This window comes from Leptonychotes weddellii, chromosome 11 (genome assembly GCF_054177405.1).
Source record: "Leptonychotes weddellii isolate Sample4059 chromosome 11, ASM5417740v2, whole genome shotgun sequence".
In the NCBI taxonomy this organism is placed as follows: Eukaryota; Metazoa; Chordata; class Mammalia; order Carnivora; family Phocidae; genus Leptonychotes; species Leptonychotes weddellii.
Genome location: NC_138379.1, coordinates 68505485 through 68532498, shown reverse-complemented (window position 1 = coordinate 68532498; position 27014 = coordinate 68505485). Strand labels below are relative to the sequence as shown.

Sequence of the window (27014 nt, the reverse complement as noted above, 5' to 3'; positions counted from 1 at the left end):
TAAACATTTACTGGGAGATTTCCAATCTACAAATTAACACCTCTATGATTCAGATGGTATCAGTTAGAAGAATGTGGCCCCATCTCCCTAAAGGCAGAGGGTGGGACTTCTGGGCACATTAGTTGAGTCTCTATTGAAGTAGAACAACTGCTCAACTGTGGGTGACCTAAGCTAATCCTCTGGGTGAAAAAGGGAGATTTTATACATGCACTATGCTTGTCTACATGTGTCCACATGTTGGCATTGACTTGTCAGGACATCTGGATATGAATTGTCTAAGTTTTTTCTCAGTGTTTGATGTCTGCAGATAAAAAACACAGGACTGGTGACATCAACAGGAGTATCTGCCACTGGATGTTCTCTTATGTGGATGAGAAACTACTCTTGACTTTGTAGGGTGGAAAGTCAGGAACATGTACAAGCCTGCCTCTTGGTGGGTGGGTGACTGGAGATAATAGAGACATCTGGAGATTGGACCAAAGGACTTGTCCCAGATCCTGGCTCTGTTATACCCTGGCAACATGAGCCTGGAAAATCCACTTAACCTTGCTTGGCCGTAGTATTCTTTTTTTATTATTATTAACATATAATGTATTATTTGTTTCAGGGGTACAGGTCTGTGATTCATCAGTCTTACACAATTCAAAGAGCTCACCATAGTACATACCCTCCCCAATGTCCATCATCCAGCAACTCCATCCCTCCCAAACCCCCCCCCCGCCACTCCAGCAAACTTCAGTTTGTTTCCTGAGATGAAGAGTCTCTTATGGTTTGTCTCCCTCTCTGGTTTCATCTTGTTTCATTTTTCCCTCACTTCCCCTATGATCCTCTGTCTTGTTTCTCAAATTCCTCATATCAGTGAGATCATATGATACTGGTCTTTCTCTGATTGACTTATTTCGCTTAGCATAATACCCTCTACTTCCATCCATGTCGTTGCAAAGGGCAAGATTTCATTCTTTTTGATAGCTGAGTAATATTCCATTGTATAAATATACACCACATCTTCTTTATCTATTAATCTGTTGATGGACATCTAGGCTCTTTCCATAGTTTGGCTATTGTGGACATTGCTGCTATCAACATTGGGGTGCATGTGCCCCTTCAGATCATTACCTTTGTATCTTTGGGGTAAATACCCAATAATGCAATTGCTGGGTTGTAGGGTAGCTCTATTTTCAGCTTCAATATTCTTATATATAAAGTGGGGATAAAAAGTGTTGGTGAGTATACTAAATAGATAAGCACATGAAAAGGTGATGTTTTGTTGGAAAGTATTAGTTTATATGTAAGATTTCTTTCAGGTATATTCTTTGGAGCAAAAATGATGGGTCCAAGAATGACTTATTTTCAGATTAACTAGGCATTACCTAATTGTTCCCCAAAGTTCTTTTTTATACTGCCATCAACAGTGTTGATGAGAATTCAATTTAAATGTCCAATAACATTAAATAATAAGGTATAGTATATTCATTATCTATTGTGTGGATGGAGGTTTCTGTGATTTGTCCTGCATAACAAACCACCCCTACCTGCATGTACACAGGCAGTCTAAAAAATGTTGTTTGTGAGACTAATGCTGCATAAGTGACCTTGGGAGCCTGGTTAGTTAACATTAGCTGGCCTCCAGGTCAGAACTGACCCTTCTGGATTAGATGCCAAGAGCTATAAATTTTGCCTTGCTTCCCCTCTGGCTCCAGGTTGGGCTGGCCCTTGCGGATTCTACTACGGCAAACACACCTAGTCCAGGCTCCTTGAATATGTAAATACATGATAACATGGGAGGGCAACTTGCTCCAAACTACATATAGGCAAGCAAATACTTAACTTCAAACTCTGTCATTTTACCTATAAATACAGCCCTTATGGGATGGTCGGTTGGAAGTCTCGCCTGAGGGGAGGATGCTCTACCCAGGCCTCTCAATCAGGACTGCAGCCTGGCTGTCTCCAAGGGGCTTCCTCAGTTAATGAGGTTGGATATTGTAAGTACCCGATTTGATGTAAGTCTTACCCTCCTTTACTGCTTGCTTACTATTGCCCTCATCTATACACAGATTTCCTTTTTTTCTTTCTGTTTCTATTAGATTTTTATAAATCAATAAAGTGTTTTTTTCCCCTTTGAAACTGAGAGTACAGCTGCCATGAATCTTTTCTTCAGAACACATTAGTGGAAAGTTTTATGACAGCAAAAAATAATCAAATATTTGTCAACATAGATAATATCAAAGCAATGTGAAATGAGAAAAGGAAATAGCAGATGAATGCACCCAGTATAATATCAATCCATAAGGTTACAAAATATGAAAAATTATGCAATATATCACATGATGTATGAAACCATTTGAGGGCAGGACCCTAGTTAACTAGGGGAGAAGAATGGAGGATAGATCTGGAAGAGGTGATGATGAAGGCTTTAACTGGCAACATTTGTTTCTTAACTTATGTGCATAAGTGCATTATTCATATGCCTATTTTTTTGTCTTCAGTATTGCACAATTTATTTTGAAAAATTAGTAAAAATATATAAAGTGTTCTACAAATATAAACTATTCTTATCTCTGCACCTTGGTCTCTTTCCCTGTATCAGGTGAATGAGCTTTACTATGCTCTGTGTGTCAGGGATGTCTGAAGGAGAGGGTCCTGGATGAGAATGTAGAAAAGAAACTGAACTCTCCTCTTGAGGAGGAATGGAAGTCCTGTCTAGGACTTCTGCAGACATCTGTCTTTATAAAATATCTTTTGGGTGAGCCATGCTCAGAAAGCATACAAAGTGTTGGATCATTGGAATCTCTCTCTCAGAAATGTTTACTTATGGGCTTATAAATGGGTGGACCTAAAACTTGCACTCCCCATTGAGAGGGCAGAAGCAAGCCTGCTGGTTTCATCATGAAGACAGCTGAATGGAATGCTAAAATTACCATATGGAAGGAACCCTGAGTCATCTAACAGTTATTGCCTTTATTTTACAGATGAACATACCAAGGTTAACGATCCCTTGGATAGAAGTCCCACCATCAGGGAAAATGAAACATGTCTTTGTTGAACTCAGGTAACACACTGCCAGTTTGGGGCTTCTACCCAAATTTTTCTAACCAGGTTCTAGGGTAAGTCTGGTTTTCTTAGCTGGACATTCTAGGTCTCCACTGTCTATTCCCCGCCAGCTTTCCAGATCCATCTCCATGCTGCCCTATGAATGCCCTGCACACCTCTCCAGCTGGCTGCTCTCTGAGTGGGCAGCACTTTCCCACCTGATTTTCTTCATATTATTCTCTTTCCCAGAGGGCCTTATCTTTGTTGGAATTTCACTTGGCACTTTTCAGAGCTAATTTGGTTACACCCTCTTCTATTGTGCACATAAACAGACACACTCATACATATAATCTCCCTGAGAATCCTACAAGATGTTATCTTAATAGTCCTTTATTTTGCACATCCTTCAGGGGTAATATTTTTATTTACTCCTTTACACCATCTTCTGAGGCAGGTTTCTTTATCCTCATTTTACAGATGAGAAAACAACAATGGAAAGGCAAGTGAATGTCCCAAAGCTTCATTGTGATTTACTGACTGAGACTATTCTCCTGAAGCCTGTTCCAGACATATTTTTTGTCTCTGGAATCCTTCCAAGCTTCAGTTTTAACACCAATACCACTTTGCTTATCAGTTACCTGTGTTTTTATCTATCCTGTTCCTTTTTAAAAGCCTTGTGAACAGGGACCATTCCTCACTCAACTATGCATCCCCACAGCTCTTCTCAGTGTTTGATTTATAGTTCATGTTTATTTATTAAATGTCTGCTTGTTTACTGAATGAAATCTATGCTTAGTATATGTGTGTAAGTGTGTGGTGTCTGTATGTGTGTCTCTGAATGTGTCTGTATAAGTATGTGTATATCTATGTCTGTGTGTGTTTTTGTGTGTGATTGTGTGTGTGGTGTGTATGTGTTTGTGTATATGTGTCTCTATATGTGTTTTTATGTGTTATGTGCCTGTGTGTGTGTGGTGTGTGCATTTGTGTCTGAGTGTGTCTGTGTGTATATGTGTTTATCTGTGTCTGCGTGTGTTTTTGTGTGTGGTGTTTATGTATATGTGCATGTGTGTCTCAATGTATGTTTGTGTATATAGTATGTCTCTTCTTATGTGTGAAATGCAGTGTGTGTGTGTGTGTGTGTGTATGTGTGTGTGTGTGTGTTATGAGCAGGACAGGGGAAATGAAGAGTGATAGAGCAGGGTGTGCTGCTCTAAAATCCAGAGCATGTGTTTCCATATGAATAGCATCTTGTTGCTCTACAAAAAAAAATGTTAATATTTGGAAGCAGTAGAGCCTGGTCTTCCTCACCCATATTTCTCTTCTTTTCTGCCTTTGATTCCCCTGTTGATGATGGCCACACTCTAGACATGGGTCTGACCCTTCACTTCTTTATCTCATTCCTCTGGTTTTTTGTTAACTTGTCTGAAGAGAACAAAGCTCTTGATAGAAGAAAAGTGCCTCTATCAGCCATGGTGCCAATGATGTCTCCTAAGCAACATCAATTGGTTCCATGAAATGCTCTTAAAGGAAGAAGATGTGACAGCTACAAAAGAGTGGAGCTTGCCAGCATAGTACAATCACATGTATTCCCACTTGATAACCTCACCCATTCTTCAAAGAACAACAACAAATACCCGCTGCTTGGCTGGATCCATTCTTCAGCACCAGAGTGATGGATTCCAGCTGATAAAAAGTTTCCAAATAATTCTACATGATCTTTTATATAACAGCTGCTTCTCTTGAGAGAAAAGGAAATAGTAAGCTATGAGAAAATTTATCACCTCACTGCCATTTCAGCCTAAAGGGAACCTGAAGCAAGAGAGGTAGGAATTTGGAAGATAAAAACCCCTTCCTTTAGGACACTTGGGATGGGGGACTGAATGGCTTGTGAGTCCAAATCTTGGCTATTGTCCCTCACTTATTTCTGAGAGCCACAGTCTCAGGAAGCTGCACACTGGCCTAGGGCAGGAACCATCTAGAACACAATGATGATTTTTTTCCATATTCTTATTTCTTATGGGCATTGTTACAATAGCTTTTTGTTTATTGTATCTATTAATTCTTAGAACATTATATATAAAATAAGTGTAATTAAACCCTTTATACAGTTAAGCAAACTAAGATCTAGAATAACTATGTTTTACAAGGTGATAAAGCTAATAAACAGAAGTGTGAGGATTCAAGACCAGGTCAGCAAGAATTAAAAATTAGTGCTATAGCACCAGAACCTGGCATAACTTATAGCTTCTGGCAGATATTCAAATGAATGTAAGGAAGGAAGAGGAGAAGGAAGGAAAGAAGGAGAAAGGAAGGAAGGAAGGAAAGAAGGAAGGAAAAAAGAAAAGAAGGAAAGGAGGAAAAAAAGTTGGGAAAAGGTTGGTTACTCTCAGGCTGCTCTTAGCAGGGATAGTGGTACCTCCTGGCCTGGCCAACCTAAAGCTGAGGGCTCCACACTAAACTATTTGCACTCCTACTGCCAACAAGGGGATCTGGGTCCTGCTGACTAGTGCTCCAAAAGTTTCTCCGGTCTTTTTCCCAGGACATCAACTGATAACTTCTCAGAAAATAGTCCATGTAAGGATGGTTAAGACCTGACTAATCAAGTCACAATTTAGAAGCATGTCTGCGGACTCTGAGACACCAATCCTAGTCTAGTGTACCCACATTTTCTGGCTTCAGCCCAGCCCCTGCCCAGATAAAGGGTACTTTTGGACAAGTATAGGAACTAGAGGTTATTTGGTCCTAGTATAGGAAGAGCTGAGTTGGTCTTCTAAGTAACCAGACCAAAAGGGCCATAGGGGAGAAAAACTTTTTTTCAAATATGAGTTCTTTCTGGATGTGGGGAAAGCAAATGTCCCTTTGTATAAATGTTAGCATGAATTTAATCTGTCTCCTTGGTGACCTAGTATAATGAAAATGGAAAAGCACTTCATGTTCCCAATGCAACCCTGCTGGAAGAGTATAACAGGGCTAAGATGCCCAGCACCCACCAAATGAAGTGCTGGATGAGGGTCCCTCTGGGCCCTCACTGGGGCCAATGGAGAGTCAAAATGAATAAAGCTAGCATTGCTGATATTTCATGAAGCAAGGGTCAACATATTTTTGGAGCCCTACTATATTCAAAGAACCATGTGAAATATTGATTGGGGGGAGAGTATATAATCAAGTCCTTACCCCCAAATCCCATCATAATCTAGTGAAGAAGAAGGGCATACAATTCAATATGCAGTGAACAGTACATAGATCTGGGTACAAACTATACTCTTCAAGCCATTCTGAGGATAGAACCATATTGGTAATCAGAAATCTTGAGTTGTAAATTCCAATATCTGGGCCACCTACATTCTTGGCGGAGAGATTCCTCAAGAAAGTCTACCCACGGGAACCAAGACCATTCTTCAACCCACCAGCTTGACCTCTCCATGCCTTATACATCTATCCTTCAATAGGCTCTAGTGATGCGATATCTACATTTCCTCCCAGACTGCTCTCCAACATTGCTTCCACCATCAGATAGTTGTCTTCATGGCTACCCCACTAAATTATCCAATGAGCAAAAGTGACTGGGCTTCCTATAAGACATATGACTCCTTACCAAGAGTGGGTAGAAGAGCATCTTGTGATTGCTCCAAATAAATGTCATATACCTCTGCCAGCTCGAAGGACATGTGACTCCAGGAATCCTTGCAGAGAATGAGATCCTCCTCTCTATAATGTCCTATCAGGAATGTTTGTTGCAGCAGGACGAGCAGGCCTGAGCAAACCCAGGAACTGCCAAGTTTTTGCCCATGGGAAGATTAGTACTGATGGCTTCAGCTTTTCTGTTTTCTTTCCAGGGAAGTAAATAAATTGGGTCTCCTGAAAGCACTGAGGAGCATGTGTGGACAGAGATTCAGGTGAGTATGAGAAACCAAAATTATAATGTGACCAAATCTTTTTTACTACTATGTTGATTCTCTTTCCATTATAGTTGGATTCCTTTAAGACATGCCTGAACTTCTGGGGTTCAAAGTGGTTTCCAAACTGGTTATTGGTGAACATGTGTTCTGTTATTGGTGAGCACAGGTGTTCAGATGAAAGAAGTGAGCTGGGGGTAGGAAGAGGGAAAGAGGAAAATACCAGAAAGAAGTCCCAGGGAAAGAGAGGTTTAAGAAGTGAAAGAGAAAGAGAAAGATGATAAATAAAGGTGGCAGAGAAGAAAATTAAAAAAAAATAGAGATAAAGAGCAAAGGCAAGAGATAAAGAACCTGAGAAAGGAAAGGAAAGAAAGGGTAAAACAGAGTTATGAGAGGATAGGGAAAATAAAAACAAAACAAACAAAAAAAGAGCAGAGAAGGGACAAAAAAGTGTCTAATAAAAGAAAGGCAATAGAAGCTTTGCGCAGTGGCAGTATCGTAGCCAATGAGGTTTATCCGAGGCACGATTATTGCTAATTGAAAAGAAAGGCAATAGAAAATCCAAAGATAAAAAGAAAAATCATCTCAGGAGATACAGAAATTTACATAAGTGAGAGAGCCTACAAAAGAAAAGAGGAGGAGAGAATGAAGGCACGGAGTGGTGTCAAAGCTGAGATCTGAGAAGAGAGAACAGCCTGAGAGTGGGTGGGGCCTTGGGTGTAAGGGATGGAAGGCCTTTGGCTCAGGTGGAACTGGTTTGATGATGTCCCCCCATACTCTGCTCATTTCCTGGACCCTGTGGCCAAGTTGAGTGTTTAGAGTGAGGTCAAGTGAAAATTCTTCTCCATTGTTCTTGACATGGCTGTCATACCATCAAGCTTCTTGCTATGCAGTCTGGGTGCCCTGACAATTTTTTTTCTAGGTTTATAGAGACTAAATTGACATATAATATTGTATATGTTTAAGGTGTTGATTTGATAGATTTATATATTACAAATGATTACTAACATAATGTTAGCTAACACCTCCATCATGTTGCATAATTACCTTTTTTTGTAGTGAGACTATTTAAGTGAGACTTTTTATCCATTCATCTATTGACAGATACTAGATTGTTCCATTCTCTGGCAATTCTTAAACCAGAGACTAATTTCCTACTTTGACCTGATGCTGAAACAGCCTTCTTCCAGGAGCAAGAATGCAGCCCCTCCATGAAATTGAATTGTGGCAGAATGTTAATGCTGCCACCACTGAGAAGAAAGTGGAAGATATGAAAGTTTAGATCCTGAGCTTATTCACAGAGGTCTGGCAAATGCTCAGAGAAGGGCATGAGGACTAGAGGAAAGCAAGATGGTGGAAGAGTAGAGGACCTCTTTTCATCTGGTCCCCTGAATTTATCTAGATAACTATCAAGTCATTCCAAACACCTATAAATTCAACCTGAGGTGTAAGAATTGCTGGAATTCTACAAATAGAAAAGCAACCACTTTTGCAAGGTAGGAGGTGTGGAGAAGTGAAGCAGAGGAGTTATAATAGAAGATAAACAGCAGCGGGGGGAGAGAGCCTCTGTAAGTTGGCTACAGAAACAATATAAAAAATCGGAACTTTTAGAAGTCTGCTCCAGTGAAAGACATCCTTGCCTGAAGGGTGCTCAGGTGGTGAAGTGGTGCAGAATCCTAGGTAGGACAGTGTGGTCTCAGGATTCCTGGGGTCACAAAAAGAATGGGGATGCCTGAGGTGGCAGAGTTCCCAAGCATTGGAGTGGGGAAACCAGCTACAGTCAGCAAGCCTGGGAGTGGGCCCTCAACTTGGTTTGCCATAAACTGGAAACCATGGCAGATTGGATGACTGCTCTCCATGCAGGGGTCATGCAAATGGCAGAAATGGAGACCCCTTCCTCACACACAGTGGGGTGGAGTGTGTGCACGTGCATGATTGGATGACCACTCTCTGTGTGGGGTCCTCCAGTGGCAGGCCTGAGGCAACTCTCCTCCCTCCCCTGAGAGGATTGGCATAGGTGCACACCGCAGGAGTCTGCACAGTTTGATGCACACGAAAGCGAAGATTGCTTTTCCTTGAGGGTTTACTACAGAGAGGGGACCATGATCTTTCAGCTCTAGGACTGGAGATTGGGGTGTGGACATTTTAATTTTCATCCTCTGAAGTGGCACAGAAATCCTTCAGGGGAAAAAACAAACAAACAAACATGTAGAAGAACCTGAAGCAGTTTACACTGCCTGACCCATTGACAAGGGGTGGTGCAACTCCACCCAGGCAAAGACCTGAAAATCAGCACAGCAGGCCCCTCCCCCAGAAGACCAACTGTAACATCAAGGGAATACCAAGCTTACTAAGCACGAAGAACTGCAAAACTCCAGCACTAGGGGAAAATAGTATATAGAATTTGAGGTTTTCTCTCATTATTCTTTTATCTTTCAGTTTAAAATTTTCCTTTTTTTTCTTTTTTTTCCTTTTCAACTACTTTCTTATTCTATTAACTCTTTGTTTTTAAGTCTTGTTTTCATTTTTACATTTAAATTTTAAAGATATATTCTTCATTTGTGGCTTCCTGTCTCTCTATTCAATTTTATTTTTCTATATATATGTTTTGTTTTCTTTATAATTTTGGGACTTAGTGTCTTCTGACAGACCAAAAAACACCCAGGACCAAGTGGATCACTCTGTTTTGTCCAGCTGTGAGATTATATTTTCTCTCTCCCCTTTTTTTTCTATTTTTTTCTTTTTCTTTTTTGGTTTCTTATGTTTTTGGATTTGTCTAGTGTGTATTTCCCTTGGGTCATGGTTGATATTTTTTATTTTATTCTCTCATTAATCCATTCTTCTGTGGGAAAAATGAATAGAAGGAGGAATTCAAAACAAAAGAAAGAACCAGAAGTAATACTCTCTGCCACAGATCTAATCAATTTGGATATAAGTAAAATGTCAGAGCTGGAATTCAGGATAACACTTATAAAGTTAATAGCTGGGCTTGAAAAAAGCATAAAAGACAATAAATAATATTTTAGTGCAAAAATAAAATCTAATCAGGCCAAAATTAAAAATACTTTAACTGAGATGCAGTCTAAATTGGATGTTCTAACAACTAGGGTAAATGAGGCAGAAGAGTCAGTGACATAGAAAACAAGATGATGAAAAGGAAAGAAGCTGAGGAAAAGAGAGAAAAACAATTAATGGACCATGAGGGGAGGCTTCAAAAAATCAGTGATACCATAAGGGGAAACCATATTAGAATTATTGAGGTCCCAGAGGAAGAAGAAAGAGAGAGAGAGAGGGCCATAGGTATTTTGAGCAAATCATAGCTGAGAACTTCCCTAATCTAGATCAAAAAACAGGCATTCAAGCCCAAGAGGTAGAGAGAACAACCCTAAAATCAATAAAAAATAGATCAAGACCCCAATATGTAAATTCTGAAATTAAGAGAAAATCCTGAAAGCAGCTTGAGATGAGAACTCCTTAACCTACAGGGATAGGAACATTAGACTGGGAGCAGACCTAATCACAGAGACCTGGCAGGCCAGAAAGGGCTGGAATGACATATTCAGGGTCTTAAATGAGAAAAACATGCAGCCAAGAATATTTTATCCAGCAAGGCTGTCATTCAGAATAGAAAGAGAGATAAAGAGCTTCCAGGAAAAACAGAAACTAAAGGAATTTGTGATAACCAAACCAGCCCTGCAAGAAATATTAAAGGGGATCCTGTAAGGAAAGAGAGAACCCAAAAGTAACATATACCAGAAAGGAAAAGAGACAATCTACAGAAACAGGGACTTTACGATAATACAATGGCACTAAATTCAACAGTTATTCTGAATGTAAATGGGTTAAATGTTCCAATTAAAAGACACAGTGTATCAGATTGGATGAAAAAGCAAGACCCATTCATATGCTGTCTACAAGAGACTCGTTTTAGACCTAAAGACTTCTCCAGATTAAAAGTGAGGGAGTGGAGAACTTTTATCATGCTAATGGACAGCAAAAGAAAGCTGGGGTAATAATCCTCATGTCAGACAAATTAGATTTTAAACCAAAGACTGTAGTAAGGGATGAAGAGGGACAGTATATAATATTTAAAGGGTCTATCCAACAAGAAGATCTAATAATTATGAATATTTATGCTCTTAATTTGGGAGTTGCCAATTATATCAACAAATTAATAACCAAATTAAAGAAACATATTGATAATAATATGATAATAGTAGGGGAATTTAATGCCCCACTCATAGCTATGGACAGATCATCTAAGCAGAAGATCAACAAGGAAACAAGGCCTTTGAATGACACACTGGACCAGATGAACTTCACAGATTTATACAGAGCATTCCATCCTCATGCAACAGAATACACATTCTTCTCAAGTGCCCATGGAATATTCTTCAGAATAGATCACATACTGGGTCACAAATCAGGTCTCAGCCAATACAGAAAGAATGGGATCATTCCTTGCCTGTTTTTAGATGACAATGCTTTGAAACTTGAATTCAATCATGAGAGGAAATTTGGAAGGAACTCAAACACTTAGAAGTTAAAGAGCATCCTACTAAAGAATGAATGGGAATCTTGACACTGCTGCTATTTGAGAGATTCCAGACTTGTCATGATGAGCACTGAGTATTGTATAGAATTGTTGAGCCACTTTATACTGTACACCAGAAATGAATATAACACTGAATGTTAAATATATTAGAATTAAAATAAAAAACTTCATTAAAAAAAAAAGAATGAATGGGTCAATCAGGAAATTAAAGAAGAATTTTAAAAATTCATGGAAACAAATGAAAATGAAAACACTGCTGTTCAAAATCTTGGGGATGCAGCAAAGGCGGTCCTAAGAGGGAAGTATATAGCAATGCAACCCCTTCTCAAGAAACAAGAAGAAAAGTCTCAAATACACAACCTAGTCTTACACCTAAAGGAACTCAAGAAAGAGCAACAAAGAAAGCCTAAACCAAGCAAGGGAAGAGAAAATATAAAGATTAGAGCAGAAATCAATGAAATAGAAACTGGAAGAACAGTAGAACAGATCAATGAAACTAGAAGCTTGTTCTTTGAAAGAATTAATAAGATCAATAAACACCTAGCCAGACTTATCTAAAAGAAAAGAGAAAGGACCTGAATTAATAAAATCATGAATGAAAGAGGATAGATCATGACCAACACCAAAGAAATACAAACAATTATATGAACATATTATGAGCAACTATATGCCAAGAAATTAGACAATCTGGAAAAAAATGTATGCATTCCTAGAAACATATAAACTACAAGACCTGAAACAGGAAGAAATAGAAAACCTGAACAGACCCATAACCAACAAGGAAATTGAAGCAGTAATCAAAAAAACTCCCAAAAAACAGAAGTCCAGGTCCAGTTGGCTTCCCAGAGGAATTCTATTGAACATTTGGAGAAGAATTAATACCTATTCTTCTGAAGCTGTTTCAAAATTCAGAAAGCAAAGGAAAACTTCCAAACTCATTCTATGAGGCCAGCATTACCTTGATTCCAAAACCAAAGACCCCACCAAAAAGGAATTACAAATCAATATCCCTGATGAACATGGATGCCAAAATACTCACCAAGATACTAGCCAATAGGATCCATAGTTTGTTAAAAAGATTATTCACCATGACCAAGTGGGATTTATTCCTAGGCTGCAAGGGTGGTTCAACATTCACAAATCAATCAACGTGATACATCACATTAATAAAAGAAAAGACAAGAACCATATGATCCTCTCAATTGATGCAGAAAAGCATTTGACAAAATACAGCATCCTTCCTTGACTAAAACTCGCCAATGTAAAGATAGAGGGAACATACCTCAATATCAAAAAAAGCCATCTATGAAAAGCCCACAGCAAATATCATTCTCAATGGGGGAAAAAATGAGAGCTTTTCCCTTAAGGTCAGGAACACTACAGGGGTGCCCACTCTCACCACTGTTGTTCAACATAATACTAGAAGTCCTGGCCTCAGCAATTAGACAACAAAAAGAAATAAAAGGCATCCAAATTGGCAAAGAAGTCAAACTCTCACTCTTTGCATATGATATGATACTTTATATGGAAAACCCAAAAGACTCCACCTCAAGATTGCTAGAACTCATACAGGAATTCAGCAGTGTGGCAGGATACAAAACCAATACACAGAAATCAGTTGCATTTCTATATACCAACAACAAGACAGAGAAAGAGAAATTAAGGAATTGATCCCATTTACAATTGCACCAAAAACCATTAGATACCTAGGAATAAACCTAATCAAAGAGGTAAAGGATATGTACTCTAAAAACTACAGAACACTCATGAAAGAAATTGAGAAAAACACAAAGAGATGGAAAAATATTCCATGCTCATGGATTGGAAGAATAAACATTGTTAAAATGTCTATGCTGGGGTGCCTGGGTGGCTCAGTCATTAGGTGTCTGCCTTTGGCTCAGGTCATGATCTCAGGGTCCTGGGATTGAGCCCTGCATCGGGTTCCCTGCTCCGCAGGAAGCCTGCTTCTCCCTCTCCCACTCCCCCTGCTTGTGTTCCCTCTCTCACTGTGTCTCTCTCTGTCAAATAAATAAATAAAATCTTTTAAAAAAATTAAAAATAAATAAATAAAAATAAAATGTCTATGCTACCCAGAGCAATCTATACATTCAATGCAATCCCTATCAAAATACCATCGACATTTTTCACAGAGCTGGAACAAATAATCCTAAAATCCTAAAAGACCCTGAATAGCCAGAGTAATGTTGAAAAAGTAAACCAAAGCTCGCAGCATCACAATGCCAGACTTCAAGCTATATTACAGAGTGTAATAATCAAGACAGTATGGTTTTAGCACCAAAACAGACACACAGATTAAAAAACCCAGAAATGGACTCTCAACAATATGGTCAACTAATCTTTGACAAAGCAGGAAAGAGTATCCAATGGAAAAAGGACAGTCTCTTTAATAAATGGTGCTGTGAAAATTGGACAGACACATGTAGAAGAATGAAAGTGGACCATTTTCTTACACCATACACAAAGATAAACTCAAAATGGATGAAAGTAGTTAAAAATAGAGCTACCCTATGATCCAGCAATCGCACTACTAAGTATTGACCCCAAAGATACAAATGCAGTGATCCGAAGAGCCACTTGCACCCAAATATTCATAACAACAATGTCCACAATAGCCAAACTGTGGAAGGAGCCAAGATGGCCTTCAACAGATGAATGGATAAAGAAGATGTTTATATATATTTATATGTATAGTTTATAAATATATTTAAATATATATACACACACAATGGAATATTACTCAGCCATCAGAAAGAATGAATACTTACCATTTAGATTGACATGGATAGAACTGGAGGGTATTATGCTGATGGAAATAAGTCAATCAGAGAAAGACAATTATCATATGGTTTCACTTATATGTGGAAGAAACAGCACAGTGGATCATAGGGGAAGGGAGGGAAAACAGCACAGTGGATCATAGGGGAAGGGAGGGAAAACAGCACAGTGGATCATAGGAGAAGGGAGGGAAAACAGCACAGTGGATCATAGAGGAAGGGAGGGAAAACTGAATGGGAAGTCATCAGAGCTGGAGAAAAACCATGAGAGACTCTTAACTATAGGAAACAAACTGAGGGTTGCTGGAGGGGAGGTGGGTGGGGGATGGGGTAATCGGGTGATGGGCATTACAGAGGGCACAGAATGTGATGAGCACTGGGTGTTTTGCGAAACTGATAAATAATTGAACACTACATCTGAAATTAATGATGTAGTATAAGTTGACTAATTGAATTTAAATTTTTAAAAAAGTTCAGGAGGAGCTTTTCCTGGCAGGAGCTTAGTTTGATTTGCTAAGTTAGACTCTCTTCAAGATCTAAGTTCTCAGCACTGCTGGGAAATTTCCCTTTGAGACTGATACCATTCTGGGTCATAGTTCAGTGAAAAGTTTAGTGGCTTAGAAGAGACCCCAGGGGCAGGGAAGTGATATGGGAGTGTCTCAAATGTGTGTACACTAGCAGGCCTGTCCTGCAAAGACAAGAGGGACATAACATTAATTATCAGCAGAAAATGGGTCAGAAGTATGAGAAGGTAGAAGCCTCTTTTATCCCTGCTAACCAAGTATGGAAAATAATCTCTGAAAGTCACAAGTGTTTCATTCATTATCATACTGTTTCCCAAATGGCTGACAGTCCAGGAAATCACAGTGATGTGGATTTACTGATAATGAGGTTCTTCAGGCCAGGAGCTTCCACAAGTCATCAGGACCAGGTTCCTGCCTTTAGCCAGCCAGACCCCAGATCCCAGGGCTGAAGGAGTCAAGGGAATTATGGAAGACAGGAACTATCAGATAAGGTGTCTCTGTTGCCTAAAAACCAGATCATTTCATCCTTATTAAATAAGAATCAGTGTTAGAATCACAGAATCATGGATATTGGAAGTGAAAGGACTCGCAGGAGTCAACTCTATCTGGTTTTGGAGTCAGAAGTCTAATTTCTGTTTCTCCAGTGGGATAACTTTGATCACATCACAGGCTTCTCTGAGCCTCAGTGTCTTCACCTAGAAAGTGGGGGTGACAGTGCTTCTCCTGCAGGCACCTTGTGAGTGAGCCAGTGCATGTCCTGGTCAACTGAGACTCCTGGTGCAGTGAATGATGCACAGAAGTTTTGATCACTGCTCTTTATGAAGAACCTGTTGACCATGTGTTTGTATGACTCTTACGAAGGAGATCTCAGTCAGTTCAGACAGTCAGGAAGAAATTACTCCTTCATTTATAAATCTCTGCTAGAGATCATCCAGCCTTCACATGCAGCCATTCCAAATACACATTCTTGCCCATTTCATACATTCTAACGTGCAGTGTGTGGGTCCTAAAGGAGACCATGTGGTCAGACAAAGACCCTGAGCCATGAGACTGCCTCATTATGAAAGCTTCTTCCACAGAGGTAGAATGATGATTCCCTCCAGCTAGATGCCTTGTCTCTCCTCCCCTGAGTGATTTAATCAATGGACTAGAAGTGGTGTCAGTCCCATTGCCTCATTACTTTGTAAATGATTATGGCATTTCCCAATCCCAGAGGGTAATTCCCAAAATAATTCACATAATTCATGTGGAAACTATGCACGTCTGCCCCTAACCAGGGCTTTTATTTCTGCTTTTTATGTGTTTCACAGGTGGAAACTTCCTTGAGGCCAAAGGCAGAACCACCACATTCTCAGACTCACAGCAGAAGTTTTGCCACCATAGAGAAGACGAGATTGGCTCTCTTAGGTATCAAGTTAAACAACAACAACATCAACAACAAAACAAAAACAAAACAAGTTTTGTGGAAGGCTTTGACTGGCTCCAATTTAGGGGAGATGGCCCCCTTCTCCCCAGGACACGGAGGCAGGATCTATAATGTGGCAACTCCTCTTCTAGTCTCCTTGATATGGTTGGTCATAGGGAAAGGGCTACTTCCCAAAGGGTGAGATGTGGGGGGAAGGGCCAAACTGTGCTATTGTAGATAGAAAAATAACAAATATCTATTATGATACATTAAAACCTTTCAGAAACAAACCTAGCAAGGATATTTGGCATTTATATTTGGCCAGCCTCTCTTGTGTTTTATGGGCTTTCTCTGCTCTCTCCTGTGCTCAACTTCAAAGGTGGAGACCCAGGCCCCCTTTTTGATTGCTTAGTGCTGGCCTTAGAGGCAATTGTAGAATAGAGAGAAACCAAGTAACTCTTTGAAGATAATGCTAGATATGCCATTCCTATTTTATTTGCAGGGTCATCCTCCTCTACTGGACTATGGTACATGAAGATCATTCAAGGCTGATTCCTAAGTTTCCTTTTCTTTTCATTATAAACCCTCATCCTTGAAGACCCCATCTAAACCTACAAATTCTAATACCACTATATGTAGAGGACACAAAAGCAATTATCGCCATACCTGCGTGTCTAATTGCCTCCTTGGCTTTTCTTCTTGAATGTCTCATAGGCACCTCAAAGACAGCATGTCCCAAACTGAGTTCTCAATTTCCACTTCCAGACTGCTCCTCCTTCATTGCACCCTCAAGAAGTAATCTGACTTCCATCCACTTATAGCAGCCAGAAGTCTAGCACTCACTCTTGACTCCTTCTCTCTTACCCCATATTCAGTTCTTTACTTCTTAAACACCTCTGCATCCATCCATTTCTTTCCACCTCCACCACAATTCTTGCCCAGGATGGCATCATCCTCTACCTGAGCTGCTTAAATCTACCTATTTTGTCTAATGAGCAATATCTCTACCCATAACTGTAGTGATCTTTCCAAAATTCAAATATATTCATATTACCCATGACTTAGATACAGCTATAAATTCTCCACTTGGCCACCGAGGTGCTGTCTTAAACAGCAGGCAGGGTTAAGTTTGGAGTTTCATGGTGATTCAGCTGCAACTGAGACCAACAGGACCACAGATGTCAGTTTCAAAACCAAGGCCAGAATAGAAGCCTGAGACCAAGGGATCCTTGCCTACTCTTCCCCATTACCCATTTTCAACAATCCCAGCCTGGACCCTCATTGAACATCTGCCATTCAGATCAATAGTGCATATTAAATTTTAAGTAGGCTGTCATGTTAGCAGCACAGCCCAGAGATTAACAGGACACTGACATAAAATAGAATGGTTTATCTCTAGAAGTCATTGAGCTCCCAGTGGTAAACCAGTCATAACTCAGGGATCTTGGATGGGCTGAGCCATCATACAATATGTTTGTATGTTGAGAATGAGGAGGTGTGTGTGAGCATGTGAATGATAAGGAGGTGGTTAGGGGTGGTATGAAGCCCTGGTGAACCTCAGGCCCTATTGATTTTTTTTTCTTTTCTTTTGAGGATAACGTGTCATTCTAGCAGGTATCACTAAGTCTTCAATGAGCCAGTAGGGCATGGTCATTAAGACTGACATTGAAGCTAGATTGTTCTAGCTAAAATCCCCATCTGTTACAGTTATCTTCAGGACTTTGGGCAAATCACTCAATCTGTCTGTGCCTCAATTTCTTGTTTACAGATGAGGATACCCATGATCATACCTACTCCTAAACATATTTAAGGATTCATTATTTCCTAAGTGGATTGGTTAGAAAATAAATAAATAATAAATAAATACACATCAGAAAGGAAAAGACCATAGTGGAAATAGAAGATTTTGAGTCAAACAAAAATGGGTTCAAATCTTAGCCCCATCATTTACTATTTCTGTAAGAGTGAGCAATATAGGGGCACCTAGGTGGCTCAGTTGGTTAAGTGTTTCCCTTTGGCTCAGGTCATGATCCTGGGGTCCTGGGATCAAGCCCTGCCTTGGGCTCCCTATTCAGTCGGGAGCCTCCTTCTTCCTCTCCCTCTGCTGCTCTCCCTGCTTGTGCACTTGCTCTTTCTTTCTCTCTCTCCCCCTCTGTTTCAAATAATAAATAAATAAATAAATAAATAAATAAATAAATAAATAAATAAATAAAATCTTTTTAAAAAGGAGTGAGCAATATACCTAATTTTCTTGAATAATCACACTTGTAAATGTGCATAAAAATAATTCTCTAGCCTCTCTGGGAGGCTTAGAAATGTGTATAAACTTCTATGCTTGAAATGTAGCAAATATTAGATAAATAGCAACCATGGGTGCTAAAAGCCATGGATCCTGATTCTAAGCAGTTTCAGTCTAGAGGGGAAGGCAAAACTATACAATAAAATGATATAAAACTAAGAAAATGTGACATGTCCTATAGAGAACAGCTCAAGTTCTTAAGGTATTTAGGACAGAGAGAGACCAGCTGGAATGCCAGAGGTATTCACATCAGGTTTAGGAGAGGTGGAGCTTCTAGATTTTGCAATGAGAATTTTAGCCAGGGATAGTGAATATTTGTACATGTAGGGCTGCTCCCCTATTTTGGGCTCACAAGCACTTAACACTTGAGTACAGCCTTCTTTATCTGAGTCAGGACAGCATCACCAAATCTTCTTCCATGCATCCCTCTGGGCAACCACCACCAATTAACTGCAGCTAAAGCCCAAATCAAACTATTTCCTTTTCTGAGTTTGATATATGAAGATGTGGCTGAAAATAAGTCCAGATGGTGGAAATAACATGGACAAAGTCATGAAGGCCAGGCAGTCATGAATCAATCATGGGGAAGCCTGGGAAATTAAGATATGTACAGTGAGTATTGGAAAGTTAGTATTGTAAAGTGACAGTTACTAATAGGTAACATTCATTAAGCATTTACTATATACCAGGCACTTTTCTAAGTATTTAATTTTCTTTTTTAATTAAGTAAACTCTACCCCCAATATAGGGCTTGAGCTCACGACCCCAAGATTGAGCCACATGCTCTACTGACTGAGCCAACCAGGCACCCTTTTTCTAAGTGTTTTATATGTATTACCGCAGTTAATCCCTATAAGAACCATGAGGAAGTATAGCAATCATTTCTGCTTCACAGATGGAGAAACTGAGGCACAGCATATGGCTAGTGAGTGGTGGATCTGGGATTCAACCCTGAGAAGTCTCTTCACAGCCTGTACTCTGAGCCATGCCCTATACTGTATGTAGATGGGGCAGATCAGAGGGCTCTGAATGCCAGGATTCTGTCTATAGACAACAGGGAACCATGAATGAACATTGAATAGGATGTGTTCAGGTGAAAGCTCTGGTAGCAGGGCACAGAGAGATCAGATGTGTCTAGAGACAGAAAGACCAGTTGGGGGAAAGCACACTTGTTAAAAAGAAAACCATGGAGCCATAATGGAGACACTTATGTTAAGGTTCCATGTGAGTAAGCCAAGACTTAATACCTAACCTAACATCAGTTTTGACGCCCTCAGAAATGTAACCTTTAACCACCTAAACTGTACTTTTCTGGAGGCAATCCCCTGAGAGACCTCTTCCCCTTTACAAAGGCAAATTTGCCTAAACAATCTATTTCTTGCTAATAATTTTTCAATGCCTTCTTTCTGCCTTTAAAAACTCTTCCTTTCTAGCAGCTCAGTGGATCTCCCCTCTGCTTGCTGGATAAGATGCTGCCCAATCCATGAATTATTTAATAAACAATTAGATCTTCAAATTTACTCAGTTGAATTTTGTTTTTTAACACTTAAAAGGAAGGGATGGAGGGGTTGGGTGGGGGGAAGAAGGAGAGAGAGAAAAAGATACAGAGAGAAAATGTGTGATTATATTCCAGCTATAAACAGCTGGTGAGCTTCTATGCAAAGAATCATTTTAAGAATTTGTCAGGCCTTCTTGCACCAAGAATCAAGATAATCAGTTTCTGGAGCCATGAAAGCTCACTGTGAGTGGCTGAGTTAGTTATCTCACTCAGTAAATTAAGAAATGCCTTGCCAGAAAGAAATGGAAATATAGTTATAGCTATGGAATTTATCTGCAGTGTCTTCCTTGGGTGTACATATCCTTTTATAAGTTTTTATGCAAATAACTGTAAGAAATGAGGTGATGAGAAGCAGAATAAACTTCATAATGTTGGCAGTGTATTCCAGCAGTGCAGCTTCCTAGGGTCTCTGGGAACTTCAGGATCATCCATCCACAGTATCTTTCTCTTTCTGCCATTGGCCTCCCCTGATAATGCCAGAGCTGTAAGACCCCCACAGGAAAGATCACAATAGTCACACTGCCACAAGGTGGAGAAGGATGTGAATGTCATATTTTCTAGCCTAGAGAGTTGTTTGGTAAAATTTCATCTTAGCCTTCTAGAAGAGTGTTTACTCTTTTTTAAAATAATTATTTTTTAAAAATAATAAAATAAAATAAAATCTTTATGAAGTCTATGAAAGATAAGCCAGACATTTTCTCACTATGGTATCACATCCCCTATAGTTAAATAGCTGTTCTTTCTGTCTAGATTAAACTTTTTTGGCTTTACCCTATTAAAAATATAGTGCAAATGAAAAAGGAACCTTGATTTACCAATTGGGTGACCTCCTAAATCCCCATAAGGCTCATTGAGCCTCAGTTTTTCTCATCTGTAAAATAGGAATAATTATCATTTTTATAATGTTGGAGGCCCATAAGAAATTTAAAATGAGGCAGCACTTGTGCATGGAGAATGAATAAATAATACAGTAGCAGATGGCAGATGTGAAATGTTGACTGCTGACCCTGAATACAGACAGTAAGAAGACAGAGACCAAGAATGAAGCCATAGAAAAGGAAGACTTATGCTGGATAGAGAGCAGAGCTGGAGCAGAGAAAGATGAAAGGTCAGCTTTGGCAAGGAAGCTAGCTGAGCAGAATCCATGAGAATGGGCACATAAGTTTAAGAACTCCCCCTCAGGTCCTTAACGGGGTGACTCAGCAACTTCTGTGTCATGATGGAGATTTTAAAAGAAGGGATGATCTCACTGTTCTTTTAGGCATCAGTTCCATTTGCCCCCATAGTCTTCCCCTAAAGGGTTGTAAGATAGACCAATGTCAACCCCTCCCTACTCCAGAAGGGAATGAGAGCAGAGAAAGGATAAAGATCCAGCCATTCCTTTCCTAGCTATTTAACACAAATTCCTTTCCTAGCTATTTGCCAAAATTCATGAAAACAAGTGCACAAAAATACTTGTATATTTGTGTTCAGAGATTTGTTCTTAATAGCCCCAAACTGGAAATGACAAAATATCAACAATAGGTGAATGATAAACAAAATACAGTGCATACAAATGATGTAATACTACCCCAAAACAAAAGCAAAAATCAAAAAAAGATATGTTTGAATCCATTTATGTCGTTTTAGAAATTACAAACTAATCTACAATGAAAGAAAGCAGTTGAGGTGAGTGGGAGTCAATGTTTCTTTCTGAGTCTTCTGGGCCTTGATTGTTTTCAGCTTAATATAATCTGCATCTACTTTGGGGAAGCCTGCCTTTGACTCCTACATGGCCAAGCCAAGCTTTCACAAACAGAGCAGACAGAAAGTCTTCCTGAAGGAAGTGATGTGAGCACAGTTGGACCTGTTGTAGAACCCAGTGGTCTGTGGGTGTCCCTTATCTGCAGCTCCAAACAACCTCTCTCTTCTCCTTTGTTCTCCACCCTCAGTCCCTACTAATCACCCTGCCTTCACTGAGGAGAGGTTGATTCTTGATAAGAAATGTATATTCTAGTTGAACCAGCTGCCCTTTGGCCTTGTGCATTATTTCTCCCTGCCCCTGTAACAGGGGCAGTTCATCATTCTCTTTCCCTCTGCCATGGTGTCAGGCTACAGATCTGGGCAGACTTGTCAATGTGTCCAAACACCAAGGAACATTATGTTAGGAGGATTTATTGATGGTCAGCCTCACTGTTGTCTCCACTGGCAAGTGACTGACATGGCAGGGCAGCCTTTGTCCTCAGCCCATTCAGTCATTCTTTCAGCAGCAGATCAGGGTCTTGACTGGCTCTGAAAGATAGCAAGAAGGAAGAGGGAGAAGGAGAGAGGACAAAGAGGAGACTTTACATGTCCCAACAGAAGAAGTCCTAGAGCCTGAATTCTCTTCTATACCATCCATGGTTGGGCCTCAAGAGTCTTAAAAAAAAAAAGCCAAAAAAAAAAGATTTGAGTTACCAAAAGAGATTTCAATATAAAGAATTTCTGCCTCTGGCTGTTGTTGACCACACAATGATTTCAATATTATTTTGAACCTTTTGTCTGTTCTGGGACCTTGGGTGTTCAGGAAGAGCAGAAACGAAGGCCATGTGGATGAAATGAGATCTTTACCATGACCTCCAGGCCTTCTGAAGCTCATCAGTAAAATGAGGATACTGCATTGCCCAGTCTGGCTCCAAGTTTGTGGCAAGTAATAAAGTGAAATTATGTATGTCAATGTTCTTGAAAAAAAAAAAATCCCTAAACTCCTTATCTGGACATAGAAAACATTACTATCCCATATTGTCTTTGCCTGGCTGTGTAAAATTGGATGAGTTAGTGATGAGAAGAAGGCAAATAGAAAGAATCACAAGCAGAATAGACAACCAAAATCCTCAACATTCTAGAAGACAGCCTGCCTCAGGGCATGTCCTCAACCTTTTGTTACTTATTATTCATAAGAAATTCCAAACAAGCTAATTTAAAGCCCAATGATTTAGGATAATAGTAATTACAATTATAAAAACAGTAATGTTGATGATAATAGTAATATAATAATAATGATAATGATAATAATAATAATGTAGCTATAAATTGCTATGGGAGCAAATGGAACTGATGCTTAAAAGAACAGTGAGATCATCCCTTCTTTTAAAATCTCCATCATGACACAGAAGTTGCTGAGTCACCCCGTTAGGACCTGAGGGGCAGTTCTTAAACTTATGTACCCATTCTCATGGATTCTGCTCAGGTAGCTTCCTTGCCATACATATATATATAGCTACATTGTGCATATGTATATATTACACATGTGTGTGTGTGTGTGTGTGTATTACATGGAAGATTGAGACAATTTTCTTCCATCAACTCTGAATATATACAGGTAGCTGATCCATGGAGTCTCAAACATAATATATCCAAAGATGAGATGGTTCTTTTACTTGCTATTCCATATCCCTCCCTAATGCCCTAACCTCTTTTTCTTCCCATGCTGTTATGTTATTATGAAATTAAATAAATAGAAACATAATTAAACAATAATACAGGGATGGGAGCCAGTGAATTATCTAGTATTGCACACTCTACAACTAGAATCTTCACATGGGGGGCAAAATTTGCACCCTAAAATATACACTTTTGGTACGAGGATTATTTTGGGTTGATTTTTTAGAATCAGAAGACTCAATACGTTTTCCTTTTTATCTGCCTCTTAACTGCACACCACCACCCCCCTGCCATATTAGGTAGGGAGCCATCACCAAGAATACAGCTATCATTAGGATAACTTTTTGTTACATAAAAAAGAGTTCTCTGCATGGTATGGCAAACATTTGTTTACCAAACATTTGCACTTCTCATATCTTTATGAATTGTCTCCCTCCACCCCCTTAAGTTCCAAGCTGCTATTCCCTTCTCCTTAACTCAGGCTGGTATCATAAAACCCTCATTTTCCTGAGATCCTTTGGGTCTCATATTCTTATGGGGTCCCTGTATGTATGTAATTAAAATTGGTTTTCTCCTGTTAATCTGTCTCATGTCAACTTGATTAGACTAGCCAGAAGAACCTAAAAGGGTAAAGAATTTTTTTTTTTTTGCTTTCCTGACAACTACAAAGACCACTGAGTTTAGATCTCTAAAATATATCTACTTCTTTCTTTTTACCTGGAGGGGTTATTTTAACCTAGAATTTTATGACATTGGTAAAGAAACATAGAAGACTTAGTATTTTCTCTGTAAATTCATTAAATATGACTGGGAACAGCCACAGCTCAGAAGTGTTAGTTCCTCGTCATTTCCCACTCAATGTCACATATCTTACAGTTAAAAATAAAGCATAAGCACAGCCTGGAGGCCAGACAGATGACTTTGAACTTTATTATGTGGGCAGTGGAGGAATTACTTAAAACGTTTAAAAAGGGAATGCCACTAAGCACTTACTGCATTCTGAAACTAAGTAAGAACTTTTGGTTATTCCATGTGAGTGTTTGTTATATCTCCCCCTTCTTTCCATGCTTATGGTCATCCTCTATTAACTTGTTTGCACCTCCATTATAACTTTACAAACTCCCCTTTATAACAATTCTAGATTAATCTTTCTAAAACACTGATTTCATCGCATCATGCATATGCCCCCAAATGTCTAATGATTCTTCATTATCCAGATTACAGAATAAAGATTCTCTTTTGCTAATGGCAGACTAGCTTGTAGCAGCACAATTTTCTTGAAAATATCTAGAAAATCTTGTCAAAATACACCAATCAATACTTTCAGATATTGGAGACCTACCAGGAAGGTGGAGAATTTGAAGGACCCAGAGAGAAAGGAAGTGCACAGAGGTGATCCCAATATTTGGCACTGTTTCCCTGCTGAAGCATTTTCCAATTCTCTAATGGTAGCTGAAATGCTACAAAGGTGAGCATGAAGGGGTAGCTGAAAGGTATATAAGATAAGCGGAGTTCTTGGCAGTGGTACAAGGTAGGGTGATAAAATTAGAGTTCAAGTTTGACCACTAAGAAAGTTCCTGGTAAACACTCAGGCCATTCATTTGGAATTTTCAAAGCACTACATCTTGTCAGTAGAGGCCACAAGAAATAAAACAACCTTCTACCTAGCCTGAAGGCTGGGTTTAAATTACCTTGTTCCCTGATCAGATTAAGTGATCTGACTTTATGCTAACTGCCTGCCAGAAGCAAACTTAAATCCTCTCTGTAGGAAGGTAACATCATTCATAAATATAACTTATCTCTATAGAATTTTCTGTCCACAATATCTGACATTCAATTAATATACTGCACATGAGACAAAATTATATTATTGAAAATTAAAAACTAATAAATAAATACAAATGTGGCCATCATTGGATAAGGGCTTTTAACTAACTGTAATTAAATACTATGTTCAAAAATTTATATGACAATGCAGAGAATTTCAGAAGAATAATATATATGTTATACAATTATATTTTAATTATATTTAATATAATTAATTACATTTTAATATATGTTATATTTTAAGTATATATTAAATGTATACTTAAATAATATAAATTATATATCAAAATTACATTTTAATAAATTACTATATAATTATATTATATATTTTTCTCCATTCTTGCCATATATATAATAAATATAAATAAATATATAAATATATATTTAAATATTATAAATTAAATATATATTAAATTACATTTTAATATAATTAATATACATTTTAATATAATTACTATACAATTACATTATATATATTCCACACATTCCATATATATATATATATATATATATATGGCAAGAATGGAGAAAAAATAAAGAAAAATAGGTGTAATAAAAATAAACACATAAAGAGGGAGTTCCAAGATGGTGGAGTAGTAGAGCGACCCTGAACTTGTCTTGTCCTTTGAATAGAACTAGATCACCATTTAACTATTTTGAACAACCAGGAAGAAGATCAAGGAGTACAGAAACAATCTGCACAGTTGGAGTGAGAATTTGCCATAGGTGAGGTTCAGATCCCTGAATTGGGGGATTGGGAAACAACAGCCAGGAAGGGGAGGAAGCCCGGTTCCCAGAGCAAAGGCAGGAAGAGGGAGGAGGTTGGAAAGAAGGCAGCAAGTTGTGACCACACAATAAGCCATGGTGAGGAGACTCCCTGGGTCTCTCAGAGAGAGATTGCTCCCCTTCCTGGAGGGCATATGGAAGAGCTTATTTATGCTTTCCAAGACAAAAGGGAGCCATTGAGAGGAGATGAGCAGCAGGGTCAGAGGGGCATGCAGAGGGCAGAAAACCTCTTAACTTTTCAGTGTGAGCCACAATAGGTTTAAACCTCTGTGAGCCCGCCGATTGGCCACTTTTCTGGGGTTGACTGAGCATAGCGGAGAGACTGGAACAGACTGCAGATAACCTGGCCACTTCTTTACACTGTCTGTCACAATATATTCAAGCCTCTGGGTCAGCTTTTCTGGAACAAAGGGGAATAGGGGACTGAGTCATGTGCAGATAGCTGATAACCTGGCTCCAGCTTTTAGACGAGCATTACAATAAACACTAGCCTCTTCATGAGCACTTTGTCATGGCTTTTCAGGGACTGCATGGGGCTGGGCATGCCCCAAGCCTCACCTGAGAGGGATGGGAGTGAGTGCATACATTACCAGGCCCTTTAAAACTGTAGGTAACCTACTTCTCCCTCTCCTACTCCCCCCGCTTGTGTTCCCTCTCTCGCTGTGTCTTTCTGTCAAATAAATAAATAAAATCTTAAAAAAAAAACACAAAGAACTTAGAGTTTTAATTCCTAGCCATTGGCCAAAGATAAAATAGAGGAGATCTCTGACACTGGGCATGCCGACAACCTGGGCACAGACATGTTAGGGCGGGTAACTGATGAGGGCCCTGGTCACAGAAAATTGCACACTTTGCTAAGAAGTCCTCTTGGGAAGTGACTACTGGGAGATCTATTCCCCAGGGAGGAGACAGTGAGGTGATGCCATATTCTTCCTCC

The 27014-nt window shown here is 39.2% G+C and overlaps 1 non-coding gene across 1 annotated transcript; it reads left to right on the top strand.

The window, feature by feature from the left end:
- Positions 1 to 7402: 7402 nt before the first annotated feature.
- LOC115939994 (U4 spliceosomal RNA) lies at positions 7403 to 7540 on the top strand. The gene has a single exon (XR_004074778.1). It is a non-coding gene; the product is annotated as a U4 spliceosomal RNA (small nuclear RNA).
- The last annotated feature ends 19474 nt before the right edge of the window (positions 7541 to 27014 follow it).